Consider the following 6,165-nt stretch of genomic DNA (forward strand, 5'->3'; position numbering starts at 1 on the left):
GCCCTGTACAACTACAGTCTTAACTCCTTGCTCCTAAATTCAAATCCTCTCGCAATGAAGGCCATCATACCATTGCCTTTCATCACTGCCTGCTGTACCTGCATGCTTATCTTCAGTGACTGATGTACAAGCACACCCAGGTCTTGTTGCACTTCCCCTTCTCCTAATCTGACACCATTCAGATAACAATCTGCCTTCCTGTTCTTGCCACCAAAGTGGATAACCTCACATTTATGAAATTATACTGCATCTGTCATGCATCTGCCCACTCACCCAACCTGTTCAAGTAACCCTGCAGCCTGATAGCATCCTCCTCGCAACTCACAGTCCCACCAAACTTTGTGTCATCGGCAAACTTAGAGATGTTATATTTAATTGCCACATCTAAATGTTAATATATATTGTAAATAACTGGGGTCGCATCACCGAGCCCTGCGGCATCCCACTAGTCACTGCCTGCCATTCTGAAAAGGACCCATTAATTTGTACACTTTGCTTCCTGTCTGCCAACCAGTTCTCTATCCATGTAAACACTGTATCCCCAATTCCATGTGTTCTAATTTTGAACACTAATCTCTTGTGTGGGAATTGTGGTGACTGGGAATTGTGGCGATACTGAGGGATGGAAATTGGGAGCGGCATTATTCCAGCAATGGGGATATTGTTTCAAACTCCATCAGCTCCAACTCTCCGCCTCATGTTGTTTGTCTGATTTCCTTCAATCCGCTTCACTCACTAAGGCAATCCCAAATTCCAGGGACCCTCTCAGGGCTTCTGGTGCCCAGTTTGAAGGTGGACTGGGCGACGTTCGTCCACACGTTGATGATTTGGTTCAACAGATCACCTCGCACTAAAGTTGCCCCTCCACTCCGCTTGACCGCTCAATGTGATTGCGGCTTAACTGACTGCAACCTCACCCCCCACACTCCTGGCGAGGCCGGTAACCATTCACACCTTGCTTGTCTGCAGTGGGTCTGATTTCGCGCCGGGACAATAACATTCTCTGCCTTCGTCACCTCTGAGCAGGAACGACCCAAAGACTCACGACACTCAGAGAACAGAAACATTGTGGCTTCAGAATGGTCCTCAAACCAAATAAAACAGCGAATGATGCGGCACCTCCCTCCTCCCTTTCTCTCTCCCTCCTCCCTTTCTCTCTCCCTCCTCCCTTTCTCTCTCCCTCCATCCTTACTGCTGTCCTCTCTTTGGACTGTGACTCTCTCTCTCTCCTACCCTCTCTATTTTCTCTCTCTCTCTCTGCCCCTCTATCTCTGTCAACCTTTCACCCCTTACCCCCTCCCCTCCCCTCTCACTCTCACTGTATCTCTCCCTCAGTTTCTCCATCTATCTGGGTGTCTCGATTGTAATCATGTAGAGTAATGGCGACATCAAGTGGACGGCAAGGGAACTGCAAACAAGCGTGGCCTCACCAACGTCTTGTAAACTGTGATATAACGCCCCAACATCTGCACTTAATACCGTAACAAATGAAAGACACCGTGCCCAAACTTCACAGATATCCAAACTAAATGCCGCACGCTATTCCACCGCCCACTTCCCCAGCTGATCAAAATCCCAACGTCATTCTTAATATGCATCTTGGCAATCTACCATCCCACCTGCCTTAAATTTTATTTGTAAAGTTAGTAATCATTCCTTGCACCATCTGAATCAATTCGTTGATATAGATTTCTGACAGCAATTGTTCCACCGCTGTGTATGTCAATAGTCACGGACCTGCAGTAATAAAGTTTACGTCGATGTGGAATGGTTAATTCGGTTTGTAGATTCCATGAATCTCTCGTGACCTGCTGTGTGTTCAATGTAAACCAACATCTCCTGTCTTGTATCTACATTCTTTATCTCCATGGTGCGGAACTGAATATAAATGTTGAGCAGGGACGTGCTACATTCAAACGACAGAAGTCAATAAATCACAACTAAACCACGAATTGGACGTTACATGGAAAATGCATTTTTCAGGGTCTCTGGGTTGTCAAGTCTTTCATTGTCATTGGAGCTCTCTCCCTTAACTCAAGCCGAATGCAACCGCAGTAGCAGCTTTACCTGAAGACATCAACATCTTAGCAAAGCTGCAGGAAGCAGTTTCATTTGGATGATTTAATTGGCTGAAAGTTCTGTTGATATCCTGGTACGTTTCTGCATTCTGGTTTGTAAAATATAAAAATGTGCATTTTGCAGATCCATTCACTGCAGTCCATTTGTGAGATTTCGATAAACTATCCTGAGATCTTCACACGCTTGTAACATGTAGCACGGACCTGAGTTCGATATTGCTTCTTGCATCCTTAACCACGGACACTTGATCACACTTTACACTTTCTCATTGGTTTCCTTTAGCGAAACTAGCCTTTCACTGTCGACTGTGGTCAGAATGGGGACTTTGGAGCTGCCTTCAGATCCCAGTATCTACTGATTTGGAAGCAACTCCGGACAATGAGGCAAGTTTCAACCAGTTGTCCCTCTGTTGTGTGGAAGGATGGATGGATGGATGTTAGCACTGCCCCCTGTCTCTGCCTTACTGTCTCTCCCTCTCTCTCTCTCTCTCTCTCTCTCTCTCTCTCTCTCTCTCTCTCTGACTCCCTATATTTATTCCAGTTGCTACACAGTCCAAAATGCAGATTGTTTTAGTTCAAGTTATGAATCCTACATAAATAAATATTTATTTAAGTTGCTACTTATCCAAAATGCAGATTGTATTAGTTCAAGTTATGAATCCAACACTAATAAATATTTTGGATAACACACAACACTTGTTTATTCTTTATCCCATAAGCAATAAAAGAGGCAAGTGCTCTCTCTCTCTCTCTCAACACACACACAGTCTGTGCCTCTCTCTCTATCTCTGACTCTCTATATTTATTCCAGTTGCCACATATTCCAAAATGCAGATTGTATTAGTTCAACTAATACAATACAATACAGAAGGATGAGGGGGGATCTTATTGAAACATATAAGATAATTAGGGGATTGGACACATTAGAGGCAGGAAACATGTTCCCAATGTTGGGGGAGTCCAGAACAAGGGGCCACAGTTTAAGAATAAGGGGTAGGCCATTTAGAACGGAGATGAGGAAGAACTTTTTCCGTCAGAGAGTGGTGAAGGTGTGGAATTCTCTGCCTCAGAAGGCAGTGGAGGTCAGTTCGTTGGATGCTTTCAAGAGAGAGCTGGATAGAGCTCTTAAGGATAGCGGAGTGAGGGGGTATGGGGAGAAGGCAGGAGCGGGGTACTGATTGAGAGTGATCAGCCATGATCGCATTGAATGGCGGTGCTGGCTCGAAGGGCTGAATGGCCTACTCCTGCACCTATTGTCTATTGTCTATTGTCTAACTTAGGAATCCTACAGAAAAAAAACATTTTTCTCCCCTGGCAACAGATGACGCAAGGCGCTGTGGCGCAGCGGCCAATAAGCGGTCTCGTTCTGCCCAGGCAACAGGAAACGCAAAAGGCATGTGCGCGGTGGCCAATCAGAGGTGCTCTTCCCACCCTGGCAACAGATGACGCCAAAGGCATCGGCGCGGCGGCCAATCAGAGGTGCGACTCCATATGGATTGGGTGAACTCAAAAAGCTACAAGCTTTAATTTATAAAATATCTTTTAATAGTAAGAGAGGGAGAGAGAGAGAGAGAGAGGGAGAGAGAGAGGAGGGAGAGAGGAGGGAGAGAGAGAGAGAGAAGGGGAGAGAGAGGAGAGAGAGAGAGGAGGGAGAGAGAGAGTGTCACGCATGCACAAACAAACTCAAAAACTTTATGTTGGTCGGTGTGGGCAGGTGGGACTAGTGTAGATGGGGCATGTTGGCCGGTGTGGGCAGGTGGGACTAGTGTAGATGGGGCATGTTGGTCGGTGTGGGCAGGTGGGACTAGTGTAGATGGGGCATGTTGGTCGGTGTGGGCAGGTGGGACTAGTGTAGATGGGGCATGTTGGCCGGTGTGGGCAGGTGGGACTAGTGTAGATGGGGCATGTTGGCCGGTGTGGGCAGGTGGGACTAGTGTAGATGGGGCATGTTGGTCGGCGTGGGCAGGTGGGACTAGTGTAGATGGGGCATGTTGGTCGGTGTGGTGAGGTGGGACTAGTGTAGATGGGGCATGTTGGTCGGTGTGGGCAGGTGGGACTAGTGTAGATGGGGCATGTTGGTCCGTGTGGGCCTGTGGGACTAGTGTAGATGGGGCATGTTGGTCGGTGTGGGCAGGTGGGACTAGTGTAGATGGGGCATGTTGGTCGGTGTGGGCAGGTGGGACCAGTGTAGATGGGGCATGTTGGTCGGTGTGGGCAGGTGGGACTATTGTAGATGGGGCATGTTGGCCGGTGTGGGCAGCTAGGACTAGTGCAGATGGGGCATGTTGGTTGGTGTGGGCTGGTGGGACTAGTGTAGATGGGGCATGTTGGTCTGTGTGGGCAGGTGGGTCTAGAGTAGATGGGGCATGTTGGTCGGTGTGGGCAGGTGGGACTAGTGTAGATGGGGTATGTTGGTCGGTGTGGCCAGGTGGAACTAGTGTAGATGGGGCATGTTGGTCGGTGTGGGCAGGTGGGACTAGTGTAGATGGGGCATGTTGGTCGGTGTGGGCAGGTGGGACTTGTGTAGATGGGGCATGTTGGTCGGTGTGGGCAGGTGGGACTAGTGTAGATCGGGCATGTTGGTCGGTGTGGGCAGGTGGGACTAGTGTAGATGGGGCGTGTGGGCGGGTGGGACCAGTGTAGATGGGGCATGTTGGCCGGTGTGGGCAGGATGGACTTGTGTAGATGGGGCATGTTGGCCGTTGAGGGCAGGTGGGACTAGTGTAGATGGGGCATGTTGGTCGGTGTGGGCAGGTGGGACTAGTGTAGATGGGGCATGTTGGTCGGTGTGGGCAGGTGGGACTAGTGTAGATGGGGCATGTTGGTCGGTATGGGCGGGTGGGACAAGTGTAGATGGGGCATGTTGGTCCGTGTGGGCGGGTGGGACCAGCGTAGATGGGGCATGTTGGTCGGTGTGGGCCGGTGGGACTAGAGTAGATGGGGCATGTTGGTCGGTGTGGGCAGGTGGGACTAGTGCAGATGGGGCATGTTGGTCGGTGTGGGCAGGTGGGACTATTGCAGCTGGGGCATGTTGGTCGGTGTGGGCAGGTGTGACTAGTGTAGATGGGGCATTTTGGTCGGTGTGGGCAGGTGGGACTAGTGTAGATGGGGCATGTTGGTCGGTGTGGGCAGGTGGGACCAGTGTAGATGGGGCATGATGGTCGGTGTGGGCAGGTGGGACCAGTGTAGATGTGGCATGTTGGCCGGTGTGGGCAGGTGGGACTAGTGTAGATGGGGCATGTTGGTCGGTGTGGGCAGGTGGGACTAGTGTAGATGGGGCATGTTGGTCGGTGTGGGCAGGTGGGACTAGTGTAGATGGGGCATGTTGGTCGGTGTGGGCAGGTGGGACCAGTGTAGATGGGGCATGTTGGCCGTTGTGGGCAGGTGGGACTAGTGTAGATGGGGCATGTTGGCCGGTGTGGGCGGGTGGGACTCGTGTAGATGGGGCATGTTGGTCGGTGTGGGCTGGTGGGACTAGTGTAGATGGGGCATGTTGGCCTGTGTGGGCAGGTGGGACTAGTGTAGATGGGGCATTTTGGTCGGTGTGGGCAGGTGGGACTAGTGTAGATGGGGCATGTTGGTCGGTGTGGGCGGGTGGGACTAGTGTAGATGGGGCATGTTGGTCGGTGTGGCCCGGTGGGACTAGTGTAGATGGGGCATGTTGGTCGGTGTGGGCAGGTGGGACTAGTGTAGATGGGGCATGTTGGTCGGTGTGGGCAGGTGGGACTTGTGTAGATGGGGCATGTTGGTCGGGGTGGGCAGGTGGGACTAGTGTAGATAGGGCATGTTGGTCGGCGTGGGCAGGTGGGACTAGTGTAGATAGGGCGTATTGGTCGGCGTGAGCAGGTGGGACCAGTGTAGATGGGGCCTGTTGGTCGGTGTGGGCAGGTGGGACTAGTGTAGATGGGGCATGTTGGTCGGTGTGGGCAGGTGGGACCAGTGTAGATGGGGCATGTTGGCCGGTGTGGGCGGGTGGGACCAGTGTAGATGGGGCATGTTGGTCGGTGTGGGCGGGTGGGACTAGTGTAGATGGGGCATGTTGGTCGGTGTGGGCGGGTGGGACTAGTGTAGATGGGGCATGTTGGCC

This window comes from Rhinoraja longicauda, chromosome 19 (assembly GCF_053455715.1).
Source record: "Rhinoraja longicauda isolate Sanriku21f chromosome 19, sRhiLon1.1, whole genome shotgun sequence".
Lineage (NCBI taxonomy): Eukaryota > Metazoa > Chordata > Chondrichthyes > Rajiformes > Arhynchobatidae > Rhinoraja > Rhinoraja longicauda.